Below are 14,405 nucleotides of genomic sequence, written 5' to 3'. Positions count from 1 at the left end.
GAATAGCTTTTTTAGAAATGAGTATAACTGTACCCACTCACACTTGTTTTCATTTTGACATGCATAATTTTTTTTATTAATTTATTCACCACAGATTGGTTGTTAGAGATGTAGGGATAGATTCCCTGTAGAAACAGCCATTTTTTGCTGCAGTAGTTTTTCGCAATTCTCAGGTCTCTTAAATTTGGGAAGAAATGTCACAAGCTTTATTTTTTTCTAAACTTCTCTTTCAGTGATTGCACTGTTTCATTACATCCTGTTTTACTCTTTCTTTTTCTTGCACAATTTGCTGGGTGCCATGGGTACAGGAAGATTGCATGCAAGTAAAAGAACTCAAAAGAAAAATGCCTGAATATGGAGAAAGTAGATCTTGATTCAGACTTTTTCCTTAAAGAAACCAGCAAAAGCTGAAGTTGCAACGTTTCTTCATCATTCTTTCAAAATCTTTGCTTTCCTGAGGTAACTGCATTTTCAAGAATTCATGATTACTTTACATATTCACCTGACAGTTTGAGCATTCCTCTTTTCTAACTCTATAACCTCAGTGTAGTCCTGAATATTCGTTTAATCCTACTACAATCTTTATTCAGGCAAAACTCCTCCTTTCAGTGGAGGAGTTCTACAGTCTAGACCATTCTACTCCACCATTCTACAGTCTATATTTTTTACTCTAACCATCGGTTTTATTCCTGAATGATATGACCACATCCATACTCATCCTATGACTTAAAGGAAAAACTCTCATTGGAGGAAAGTGTGTTCACTTTGAAGAATGTCTTTCATTGTGTTTATGTATCTTAGTACCTGTGCATATATCTTAGTACCTCCCCAGTGCACTCATATCACTGCTTCATCCTGCTATCAGCAGAGGACTAGGTGCACTGTTTTGATGGGATCTTTACAGTCTACTTGCAGTCTCCCTGTAGTTGACCATTTGGCACACATGTTGCCTAAACCTTATATAATCAATACAAGTAATGGTCTTAACCGGAATGAAATCTGCTGTCTAAAAAGCTTGCAAAAAAGTATGTGGGATTTGGGGGGAAGTAGTAGGTAGGGCTACTGTGTGTCTGGTAGGATGAAAAATATAGAAATAAATCTTGGGTTGCTGGGTTTTTGTTTGCATCCCATGATTGGGCTGCTGCAGTTTAGAGCTAGACACAGACTTTTCAATTCAAGAAAAAAGGTCAAATAGGTTAGCAAATAAATAATTGAAGGAGTTTGTAACTCACAGCCTGCATGTGCAAGGAGTCAAGAAACAAAGATTATAAAATACCAAAGAACCGTATTTCTGTTCAACCAAGAAAGCTTTAAATTCACCTGAACTTCTGCAAGATGGGAGTAAAAGAAGAATCCTGATCACTTAAAGACAGATTGACTGGCTCTCTGACTTGAATGTGCTATCAACTGAATGGGGAATCATTCAGATAACAGTGATCTTGGCTCTCCAGACACCACTGTTGCTCTCTTAAATTCTCTGCTTTCCCATCCAAGTTATTTTCTGCTCTTTCCTGAAGTTTCCAATTGAGAGTAACATGAGGATTTTATATGTTTCATTGCTGATGGTGAATATTTTGTTGATCAGGCAATGCTGTGACATTTTGATGTTCATGTCCCTGCAGCTTGTCCTGCAATGGATTACATGACTTTTTTTTCACGAATTGAGTATTATTTTATGACACAAAATCTCTGGTTTTTAAAAGCTTTGATTTATGTGGGTTTTGTTTTCTTACCACCTCTTTAGCAATGCAATTACTACAGGACTTGCCACACACATTTTTCTCTCCTTTGAGCGAGAGAAGGAACAGAGTTATACATGTGAGCCATGAATGCCTTTAGAAGGGAGATTTTCAGTGCAGCTCTTACTGCACTTCAATAATGTGGCCCTTAATGACAGTTTTGGCATCTATTTCAATTTTGGTTGATGACATACCAGTGAGGATTTTGTTTTCCTTTATTACCATTTTCTCTAGGGAGCTTCATACAGAATACATATGGCACACATCTTTCTGTTATAATACTTGAGAGATGGCATAATACTAGCAGCTTCTGTCTTCTCTCTATATCTCTAGTCAGGTCTATTAATACCTTTGTTTAGCCTTTAGGAAAACAAAATATATTTTTCTTACTGACATGCTGAGGAGCTGGTTATTTCTCTGCATCATGCTGTGATGCTGCCTTGAGTGACATCACTCTGGAAGGCACCCATGCGTTTTTTCTCTATTAAGATGCAAAAAGATTAGAGTTACATATTTCATTTAAGATGATGTTTAATTTCAGATGTTATTAATTCTGAGTGTTTTTGCCTAATTACATACTCAGGAGAGCTCAGCATTTTAAGTTCTTCCAACTGGCATTAGACAAGTAAAGTTAATGTTTTATAACTACTTAAAATTAAAGCTTAAGTCATTTCAAGTCATTTGAACAGTGAATCATGGATTGCATGGTAGGAAATTTCCAGACACACAGCTACTGAGTTCTCTTTAGACTCCTGTCTTTTCAGAAAAGAAGGCATTTGTTTTTCATAGTTATATATAAGTTTGTATTAAAAATATATATGCAGTAGAGGAACAACACTGAATGCTACCATTATTCCATGCCATGCTCTTGGTCAAAATATAAATAAATAAATAGATAGATAGATAAGCTATGCACGCACATCTTGCCCAAATTAAGCACACAGCTCATGCAACTGTATAATAGGTGGGTGATCTCAGCTGGCCATTTGCCCAGGTAAAATAGGATTTTCAAAAAATGTCTAAGGATGACTGAGTTGCACTAAATCCCATGAACTATTTAGAAAACACAGGATGTCATTTGTATTTCCTTTTTTCATTCCATTATCGTAACTGATTGGGGGGTTGTCAATCTGAATTTACATAAAACTAATCTGGCACTCTTTTGCATGTATTTATAGCTTATATGTCATTTTCCAGGTGTTTGTCTTCTTTAAGTATTCCAGTCAAAACCAAGGGTGGAACATATGAGAACAACGCCAAACTTGTAACCAATCTGCCTTCCCTGCTATCCTCATAGTTCAACAAGACGCCTTTTTAATACAAAGAAAAACAGGATTTGGCCACAAGGTACAAAAGAACCCCTGGTTTGGGGGGAACTATTTCAGAAGCATTGTCTTTAATCCCTGCCACATTCTGTAGAAACTGGCAAGAGTGTAAAACCAAATTAGCTTTCCTTATGCCAAAACAGCTGGATATATAGTACTGCTAACTTAGAAGATTAAGTTTATTGTAGCCAAAGCAGAGGCTTGTGATACAAAGAAATCGAGTGTCACAACCAAATTCAATCACAATCAGGACATAACTAACATTACCTTGCCTTGAACCTAAATCTAAGTGTACTGAAGCAGTATAACCAATAGGAGCATGTAAGTATTTTGCACCACTATGATACCATAGCCAGACACAATATATAAGCATTTTATATAAGTGTCTGAGCAGTGTGACCACCAAAGGGGCAAAGAAAGATGTGTATATATTGTATACCGGAAGCATGCAATGAACAAAAGGTTGCCAGACAAAGGACAAGATAAACACAAGGGAGTGCAAATAGGCAGGGCATCCTGCCACACGCAAAAGAAGAATGGACAGGCAAAACCAAATGTAAGCATTAAGAGGAGCAGATCAGAGCTTAGTATGGCTCATCTCCTCTACATTCACTGAAAGAGCATAAGACTTCAGAAGTGTAGATAAAAATATGGTGCACTTTCATCTCTTATTCATTTGTAGTTTGCTCCATTCACATCCTTTCTGATTTCTTAGTGTTTCTTCTATCAATAAAATAACTTTGTTGGCATACATAGCTTTCACAGGTAAACATATCAAGATTGGATCCATGCTTTATATTAAAATATTTGGTCAGCCTACTCACAATATGCCTATAGTATTTACAGAAGATGGTCTTCAGAATCTGAATGGTCAAGGTCAATACTAACTGTAGGATATACCACTCCTCACTGTGAGAGGTCAAATGTAGCAGTATTCACAATAAGACACAAAACGCAGTAACATCTGAAGTTGGTGAGTTCTGTCAGAACTGGTGGGTTCTGACAATAAGCATCCATCTCCCAAAGCCACTGTAAGTCGGCTTTTTCTGAATAACATAACAGAAGTATCACAGACAGAACTGAAGTCTTTTGAATGAGAGGCAAAGGTTCCTGGACCGATAACATTACCAGCTTGTTCCTGGCTGCCCTGAAAACAGGCCAAGAGGAACCTACCTTAACCTATTCAATAGCTTCACAAATTTTCCTGTGCTGCAGAAATTACTGGATTTTTGATTAACTAATATAAACTCTGTTTGTCTATTCCCTGTCAAATATGCTGAAGTCCACTAATACAATGAGATTTGTTTTGGTGTTTATTTTGAACATAAATTCTGAAAGGTGCTAGATTGCTAGCTCTGGAAACAGGACTTTTATCTTCAGAAGAGATTTAGCAATAAACATATCTCAGCACTGAATGAAATTTCATCTCTCCGTGAAAGCACAAAACTTGGTCATTAGCATGCAACTTTAGGCAGAGGAATGGATGCTGGTGTTTGACACCTAGCCTTTGGAAATGATGCTAGCCCTTCAAAATCACTTTGCACACAGCACCAAAGGAGCTGGCGATAGCAAAAGGAACACATCTGCCTTTTTGCTGACAGCCTTGAAGATTTTTTAAATCACAATATCAGTAGGACCCTACCTACTTCACCACAGACTGGAAATCTTCTCTTCACACATTACAGTGCCTCTTGTCCAGAGTGCCTGGCACCTGTCAAATGAAACTGCTACATTTCTTCTAAATGACCTTCCTGCTACAGAGATTTCAAGCATATAAGAGCTGCTAAAATCCAAGTGCACACTACATAATGACATCAGTGTGCGGCAACCATTTGGCTCATACATGAACTACTGTGGCAGAGATGGTATTTCTTTGCTGCATTCTGTTCTGCTGCATAGAAGCTCGAGACAACTACATTGTAATTACAAACACATATTCAAACAACTGAGAGTTGCAATGTTACTGAACTTGCCTTTGACCATGTAAGTGCCCTGATTTCTGTGTATTTAAAAAGGATACTAGAATTTAAAGGCGTCTGTTTATTTTAAGGGTCTTTGAGCAGCTCAGAAAGATATGAGCTTTTGGAAATGCTTTGGAGCTTGCTAGTGAAAAGAGCCCATCACTTTTTTTTTTTCTTTTTTTTCCCCTACATAAAAAGTATGCTGCAATCAACAGGTTAAAAGATATTATTCCTTGATTCTCTAGCTGCACTGCAGCATAACAGAAAATGCACTCAAATTCCCAAGGCCCTGAAACAAGCAGTCACTTACCCATCTCGTTTAAGTACTGCTTAGCAACAGAGCTGTTTCACACTCATTAGTGAGAGACACGTTATTTGCAAAGATTGTTAACTCCTGCTACAGATTCTGATCTCAAATATTTGTTTTAATAGAGATAAGCTTGTTCCTTGCCACCATTGTTACATCTACCGATGCAACATTGTAAACATATGAAAAGCTGACTTTCTCAAGAGTTTGGCTAGAATGAGGACTGCAGATTTATCCTTGTGCTGAGTAAGTTTCCTGAAAAGTGCAGTGTTGAACAGGGAAAGACACAAAGGGCAATTCCTTTCTCATCTTGCTTCAGTAGCCATGATGACTGATGGATTACAGACATCTACTATCTTTGAACAGGTAAACGGCTTTCAAGTTCTGTAAAAACAAAAAAGGCAGAATTTTGGACTTTGCATGATGTCTGAATTTAGAATAACAGATGGAAATGCTCTCCTTTTAATCCTTGCTTCCAGTGTGAGTCTGATGCCTAGGCTGTGTATTAATAGATCCTGACAATAGATCCTGATAGAATGGTAGGAAAAAGTGCTGACTTTTCCTCATCATTTAAGCTCAAATTCAAAGCTTCTTTCAGTATTTCTGGGCATTGTTATGACAGCATCTATGACTCCACATACACTCATTACTTCTCTGGAATTAGTTTCTTTGTGAGTGTCTGAACTATCATTTTCTGTGCTATAATATCTCCTACTTCTCAGTTTTGCCCAGTACACCAGCTACATTTCCCTGCATCTTGGAAAGAAAACAATTATTAAACCCACCAATGAGGGTGCACAGAGATTATAATTTGTTTGAAAATTTCAAACACATATTGGACAACTTTCCCTGATATTAAGTGTAGGAGGAGAAGCGATCAATTCCTGTCACAAAGGGGGGAAAGACTGCTCTTAGATCCATAGTTCTAATTCACCACTTTTGTTGTTCCCTGGCTGCACTGATATTTTTGGATATAAATCCATGCTACCTATTCAGTCAAAACTCCACAATTCTGTCAAAGCAAAAAGAATGAAGGAAGACCCTGTTTTTCAGGGTTATTTCACCTTGTTTGTGAACAGGAAAGAGAATACTATATTCTCTTCTTTATTTCTCTATAGCTGAATATTTTCTTGGGCATCTGTAGCTACTGTAAAAGCCTTCTTTCCCATATATATGCATTTCTTACATTGAATGTGTCTTTTTCATTAAAAATATGGTAGTTACTTGCAATAAATGGCCTTTACAAATTTAGAACTTCATCTGAAACTGCTGAATATTTTTTGTATCATCAAAAAATATAACTGTTCTCTGCAGTGAGACATGGGGGAATAGTATGCTATCATGCTGGCATCAAGCCATACAGAAGAGTAACTTCTAGTTTTTAAATGCTTGATAGGAATTTAAGACTGCAGTGGAGAAGGATTAGCATGTTGCTAGAAATATTGACTAAGGATAAGATTTTTTCAGTGATAAGTAAGAAATTCCAAAGTGGTTTAGAATATTTGGTATTCTTTAGATCTTTTAAAGTTGATATGATTAAGTGTGTCTGACAAGAAGTAACTTAGATTAACATCAACAGGAAGCAGGTTATTGCAGATGTGGGGATTCAGAACTTATCCTTCTGAACTCTCAAGCACAGGCCTGCTGCTTGCTGGCTATAACCTGTCTGGATCCATTGCAAAGTGTAGTAACACCTGGACAAAACAAAAGTGACAAGTACTGAATCCTCCAATGAATTACACATGCCATAGACAAGTCAGAACTGGCAATTAGGCAGCTGATCACACATTGTGTTTCTGCATATAGACTTTTCAGAGGTAGAAAAATAGGTGCGTAAAATCAGAAGAGTTCTTGGAAATGGTGGAAAATCCTTGGAAATACACCTGCAAAAGCCTGGGGACACTTGGGGACCTGGCTGATAATGCACAAGACTGCAAGCAGATGGAAAGCACAAAACCAGCAAAACTTTTTGCCCAACTGTCCTAGACCATCAGCAACCTACCCAGTGGGACGGAAAGTAAGAGTGAGTGAATGTGACTTTGGGAAGCGAGCGAGAGAATGAGTTTGTGAAATAATGAAATAGGGTAACAGTACCAACATCATCAGTTCTTAAATAAACCTCAGTATCTGAATACACTATGTTTACTGTCTCACTCATGAAAGTAAGATGTGAAGATAACGCAGAAATAAAATGTCTAACAAAAATGCATTAATAGGTTATGCAGCCAGATGCTTCTGTCAGACATAAACCTACCATTTATAGCCTATCTGCAAGTTTAACTGGTCAAATTACCACTAAAACCAACATTTGATGAATTACTACACATTTTTTTGGTATCACAGAATGCTACTAAATCTTTTCTCCAGAAGAAATAATCATATGAGTAACGAGACAGTGCTGAACTATGCCCACACTGTTGTTCTGAGATAAAGTTGTCTTCCACTGCCACAGTGAGTAATGCTCTGACTCAAGAGTTAGTCCTCCTCTCCTGTAAATCTAAGGGACCTTTGCCACTAATTCTAGTGGAAGTAGAAACAAATATCAAGAAAGCAAACAGGTCCAGCAAAATGACAAGAACATCTTCAACACAGATTCATTCCTGTAGTCCTTACTGGTATACGACTCTTAGTACAGACAGTGTAAGATTTGCCTGTGTAACATGGAAGTATTTGGCTCAACTGTAAGAGATGAACGAGTATCTGTACTAATTTTAAATCTAATTAAATCATAGCTGTATTTTTAGACTGATGTGTACCGATCAGAATACTTTACCTGTAGCTCAGAGGGCTTGCTGACTGTGTTTGACACGGTTGCTAGCCAGCTGTATGGCTGTCTGAAAAGACCTTGTCATTTTCTATAGTTCTACGACCTATGCAGCGAGCAGCCGCTTCATTATGTGGTTACATACCTGGCATGCACTCACTCATCCTGAAAGATGCACTCTCACATGTGGCTCCTTCCAGCTGATGATAATAGCACAGAGCTGCATCTGGATTTTAAGTGCTTTGCCAAATGGAAAGTATATGAGAAGACATGGCAACTGTCATGATCCTGATAAACCATCATTTTACTTGGCTGCTCAGTCTAATTGCTTGCAGGAGTAGCTCTTGAATCACACAGCGCTCTAGGAGTTCAAGTGCAGGAGCTGGAGCTACACCCTGTCATGGCATCAAGGCAGTATGAGTCTTGCTCTTACTACAAGACTAAACATACTAGCAGAGAATGCCAAACGTACCAATCCTTCACCACCTTGGTGTCCAGCTAAATACTGAGCTAAATACCCTATCCTTCTATGAAGAACTACTGTCACTTTCTGCTTGCAAATTACTCCCAGGGCCTCTGCTCCCCTTAGCACTTGGAGGTAGGTGTTGTGTGTCTTGAGGCTCTGGGAAGATGTGGGCATGTGGCTAAGTGCAGTGAAATATATTCAGACTTGGAGATATTTCAGCTGTAGTAACTTTGGGAAGTAACAAAGAAGTTTATGCACTAAAGAGTCCTGCAAGAATTGTTAAAAAATCATTAAAAACCTCTCCATAAAATCCAGCTGAGATGTCTTCTGCTTTACAGGGATGGGTAAGCAACAGAAATATGACCATGCTGCTCTGACAACACCTGAATTTTGTGTACCACAATACTTTCATCAAAGGAAATAAATCACATTCTTCAACATCTGTAAATGTCTTAGTAAAAACAAAAGAATTCTCACACAGAGCTTAAAATGAGCTGGGAGTGAGACAAGAAACCCAACTAAACAGTTTAGTATACTAGCTCAGGATTCATAGCTCCATAAACTTGTCATCACACTTCAGCCAGTTCTATTTCAGGCACTGAATGCACTAGTATCACTCAGATTTCAAGTATCCTAATTGGTGAATTACATGCTGAAAACACTATCAGAGCACCAAAAAAAACCCCATTATCTAGATTGTGAGAATTGCCTCCTAATCCTTTTGAGCAGGAAGTTGTGATTAGAGTTTGTCTTTCTCTAGAATTACAAGCATTTAAGTTAGTGACAGAGATATAGAACCTGTGCTGGCCATGCAGCGGTAACAGTGGAGCTACCGCTGTTTACTAGTTGGGTCATTAATATAAAATGTCATGTCATGCACCTTAAAAGGAAGAATAATGAGTGCTATAAGTATGCATGTAAGTATTTTTCACCTAGGGGGGCACCCCCAAGGAGTGCCTATGGGATCTCATGGGACCTTCCTCACTGGCATGGAAGCAGCAGGCTGTAGTGGCGCAGGAGGGCACGTACAGCTGGTGCACCCTATCACTCATAGCAGTGTGAGCAGTCTGGGTGGATCAGGAGAAGCGGCACATCTGTTCTTGTAATGCACACACCTACACAGCCATACCTCTGTGCGTGAGTGTGTGTGTGCGTGATTATAACATTTGGGGTTAGTTTTAGGAGACAGTATAAAAGTTTGTAAGTGTATATTAATGTTTTGTAAGTGCTTAGTACTGAGGTTTATTTGTTATTGCTGATATTGATCTTGAATGTATACTTCATCGATTGCCAGTTAATTTCATGTCATTAATAAATCATAATACATTAAACGTGATTTGTTTTAAACCAAATGAAATGAGCTGTTTGCCTGTGACTAGTCCTGTTCAACCTCACCTTACTGTGAAGGGATTGCAAGTCCTCAGCATAGAGGTTTGCTCAGTGATGGCAGGTACCTGATCTGTTTTGCGATCCAAAGTTCAAGTGAGCTTTACATGACAGCTATAAGGTCCACAAAAAGGCTTTATACTTTTCTGCCTTTTAGTAGATAAAAGCTAATGCACTCATACAGAAGCTTTGAAAGATACCCCAAACCTGCCTGCCCTTGTAGAGTGATACTGTATCATTCTCATAAGCCTTGTAGGAAAGGACTGCATTTTCTCTGTTTAAAACTCCTTTAAATTGTCTTGATTACCAGTAGCAAGCATTGTCTTGGCAAAACTGCCTGGGTTATACACAGCTCATAAAAACAGATGTTGTTGCACATTTTCACCAATACATCTTTCATCCCCAGGCAAGAGAAGTAAAACTCAACAGAAGAAGTGAATCTAAGGAAGAAGCGGTTTATATAAAGCTACTAACAAGAAGTGCTTTAATAGTTTCTTCTTCCATTCCCTTTCATGTGTAATACGTAATGAAGTTTAACTTTCTGCTGAAGCTGTATTTTCAACTTCCTTTAGACTTGAAAATTTCCCAATATATATATATCCCTTATTCCAAAATATTGTCTTGAATTATGACTATTTTTGTGCATTATTTATTAAAGCCGAATGTGATATAATGATATATGCTTGCTTCTGTACAACATGACTGCAAAAGTTAGGTTTTGTAATTGGCTTAGGCTAATATATGTCCACACAGCAGCCACAACAAATGGCTTATCCTCAACTACATGTTCTTGCCCATTCCTTTTCACTGGCATATCTGACCACAGAGCTGTGGGGTGATTCGAGTCAGGGAAGTTTTTTGCCTGGAACCTGCCTATACAATAGAAGAAAAATGGTTTTCAGCCAGAAAAACCTTATCTCATGTAGGGATTGGCTTCATAATCACACAAATGTTAATAAAAGGAGACGGTGGGAACACTCAGTCTGGGTTGGGGAGAGATGAGACACCAGAATAGAACAGCTGTTCTCAGCAGCCACACGACTTTAGATTTGTCTCCAGTCAGTTGTATAACTACACCCAAAACAATGCCTTTGAGCCTAAGAAAGAAAGGCAAATATATCTAGCACAGTAATATGAATCATGGAAACCAGATACTATCATTTTAAGGTTGGACATACATCCATGGCATCTGTTATATGTTGTGTATATACAGCTGTACCTAGCATGTTCTCTATGTATTATCTCTATGTATTATCGGTGATGTACAACAAGAGCACAGTTGTCTAGGGAACTACCTTTCGAGCAAAATATAAATCTGAAGGATCTTGTGCTACATTTAGCAAAATTTGGGGGCTAAAGATTATACTGAAATAAATTCAAGCCTGCACTTGCTTACTATTTCATGTTCAGTTAGAGACAGTGCTCTTCTCCTAAGCCACCTTGTATTGTTCGTGAATACTGTGAAGTACTCTAATATTCTCCATGCCAGATGTGACAGATGACTGCATTTAAAGAGAAAGTGAACTGATCTCCACATCCAGTGAGTCACAGCCTGCTCAAACCAAGCCCTTATTGATGTAGGAATCCTGGTTTTACAAAGCACACCTGAGAGACGTACAAATCACAGGGTATTATCTGTTTCTCTTTGTTGAAAGTAACATGTCTTATCTGCACACTCTGGCTAAACGCCACATAGATTCATTATTCCATGCTTGTTTTAACATCATTTGTTATCTTATTGACAGAGTACACCCCTTAAGTGGCTGTTGAGTAGAACAACAGAGCTGGCTATATCCCCGTGATAGGCTATTTCTACAGTTTTGTAACTCATATTTCTAACCGATGCTCCAGCAGTAGTGCATGAATTTCGCATCCCTACTATTCCAATTTGCCAAGTCAAATGTTAAAACTATTCTGGCGCTTACCATGGCAGGTATCATCTTGCTGTTTTCAAAACACCTTTGGAAAACACACCCACAGCCACCGCTCTGTCATAAACAATATAAAGTCACCTTTAGAATCTTTTTTTACAAATATTTCTGATCGACGCTAAGCATCTGTAAAGACACTCAGATTTGTTTTCCCTTTTTAAAAACTTGTGGCAGCTTAACAGAAACTGACAATGGGATTTGAGCAGCCAAGCAAGAGTTAATTGTCTTTATTTTGTAAGTCCACAGTTTGTGCACAGAACTTGTAGGAAGCTGAACTACTGTTGTGTGAAACTTAGGCACAGGAAGAACAATGCTGCCCAAGCTCCAAGCCAGCTGCTGCCTGGCAGCTGTTTAGCTATATACATTCTGCCTCCCAGCATCTATTTGCACTGATCTTCTGCAGGTGAAGCTTTCATTGTTAATGAATTGATCTTGAATAGATGGCTTGAATAGAGAGGTACTTTTCTTTTTGTTTAAAGGATGAAATCAACCTTTCCATGTCTAAAAGGATGAGAAAAAAGAAAACTCATGGGAGTCCTTCTTGGGATAAAATACAGTAGCTCTCCAAAGGTCTGGACCTTTACTTTCCAGGTGAATATTGTTAACTTTCACTGAGAGGTTCTAAAATAGCAGGCTGCTTTCTGTCACAGTAATTAATGGGTCCTAACACTGTCATGTCTGTGCATTTAGTGATCTGTAAGGCATTAACATGATAATGAGAGCAGACTAGGAAAGCACTACTCAGACACAACCAACCAGTGGGATGCAGCTAGCATCAATATTAGGAGTTCTGTGTGAAATTAATTTATACTTGCATGTCAAGCTTAGATTTGCATGGGTTCTAGCACCTATTAGAGGCAATGTTTCTAATAACAAGCTAATACTAGTAACAAAAAAGACTTCATAAACATGACAGCTAGAGTCCAAAGCATACTTTACTGTTCTTAACACGGATCTGAAACTATAGCCTTGTGTTGCAAAAACCAGAGCTATAGTGCAAAGTCCCAACTTCTCCTTGCTGTAAGAACGAACAGCTGGGGATAAAGGAAGGCAAGACTTGCTTTCTGTAGAGCTAAATCTGGCTTTATTTAGCTTTTATGTTCATAAAACAAGAGTGTAATTTCACAACTGATTTAAGAAATCTGTGCTGCCATGGAAAGGAGAGTCCCTGCTCCTTATACCCTAGTCAAACATTACCATTCCCTCTCTTTTACCTTGTGTAGTAACTTTGCTGCACTCTGATCTGGCCTGAAAAGAGTATTTATTATTGTGAAATTAGTTTTTTCCAAGACCAAGTTTCTGCAGTGGTGAAAACTTGTATTGGCCTAAGAGCACTATAAAAACACACACATGGTTCCAGTGCAGCAGGAAAGCTCAGTAACACCTCAGGTTTCTTCCATCCTGGTGTTTCTCTGGTCTTTCTCCACTAGGCTGAGAAACTGAATTCCACTATGTGTTGTTTCATTGCTTTCCTTTTTGCTTACCTACCCTTTTATTTTTAAAGCATGTCATCAATCAACAAAAGAGAAACTGCAAATGTAAATAAATAAAATTGAAATGTATCCTTACTTGAGCTCACAGCCTGAGCTCATTTTTCTCTTCTATGTGTTCCATACTCTTTCTAATTAATTTCTATGTAGATTTGCAGCGTTAGGCTTTATAACCAGATGTATTTTCTGTCTGAGAAAAAAAATCCTTACACTGCAGCCTGTTGTCACTGCTCTGGTGTCTCTGCAAAGTGCACCTGCAGAAATACTATTAGTCTTTTCAGATCACATGAAATGGGATTCTTATTCTCTCTCCTGCCTGAAGAAAATATCAAAAGCTGAAGAAGAAAAAATAGAAAAGATGCAACGCACCTTTCATAACACAGAGCTTAGTATCTACTGCCACATGAAAGGTAGAGGTTTACTCTCACTTATCCTCACTATTCAGATGTAAACTAAACGAAGAATATATTTTTTTCATTTTAATAAGTTTGTTTTTAGCAGGAACATAAAGAATTGTAAAATCTTCGAAGGTCTACATTTAGACAGTAGTGAAAATTCACTGAGTTTGATGCCTAATCTTTGTTTTGACTTCAGCAAGCTACATGGCAGCAACTTTTAAAACTAGAGATTAATTCTGCTGTTTCTTCAAGTTCTTGTATAATTGTTGCATAAATTTTGTACGGTCATTTGTTTTTATTGGAACTCTCATTCTTAGAAGCTAAAAGTACAATCCGTGCACAGATACAAGAGATGTACCAAATGTGCAGTGCATATTTTAAACATCATTAATAAAAGTAACATGAAAGGCAAACCTTTGGTGGCCAAAAACTACATTTTTCATTTTCTTCTTTGCATGATATAGGAAGAGATTGTTTACTCCAAGATGTTGCAACTCTGCTTAATTGCCTGGCATTATACACCTTTTGAGGAGGGTGGTTTTTGCTGTTGAATTGACAGGGTACAACTCAAGAATCATAATTCTGGTCTATGGTGCTCTGCTAGACTTCCCGTACGAGCCTGGTCAAGACAGGACTCC

General features: G+C 38.1%; 1 long non-coding RNA gene across 1 annotated transcript in view; it reads right to left on the bottom strand.

The window, feature by feature from the left end:
- Positions 1 to 14,405, bottom strand: part of LOC135325001 (uncharacterized) — a 30,525-nt gene that overhangs the window by 15,024 nt on the left and 1,096 nt on the right. Inside the window, exon 2 of the long non-coding RNA XR_010386232.1 lies at positions 11,874 to 11,936. This is a non-coding gene — a long non-coding RNA (uncharacterized LOC135325001). The remainder of the gene's footprint in view (positions 1 to 11,873; positions 11,937 to 14,405) is intronic.

The sequence above is a fragment of the Dromaius novaehollandiae genome, chromosome Z (genome assembly GCF_036370855.1).
Source record: "Dromaius novaehollandiae isolate bDroNov1 chromosome Z, bDroNov1.hap1, whole genome shotgun sequence".
Taxonomy (NCBI): domain Eukaryota; kingdom Metazoa; phylum Chordata; class Aves; order Casuariiformes; family Dromaiidae; genus Dromaius; species Dromaius novaehollandiae.
This window is presented reverse-complemented; position numbering and strand designations above follow the sequence as displayed.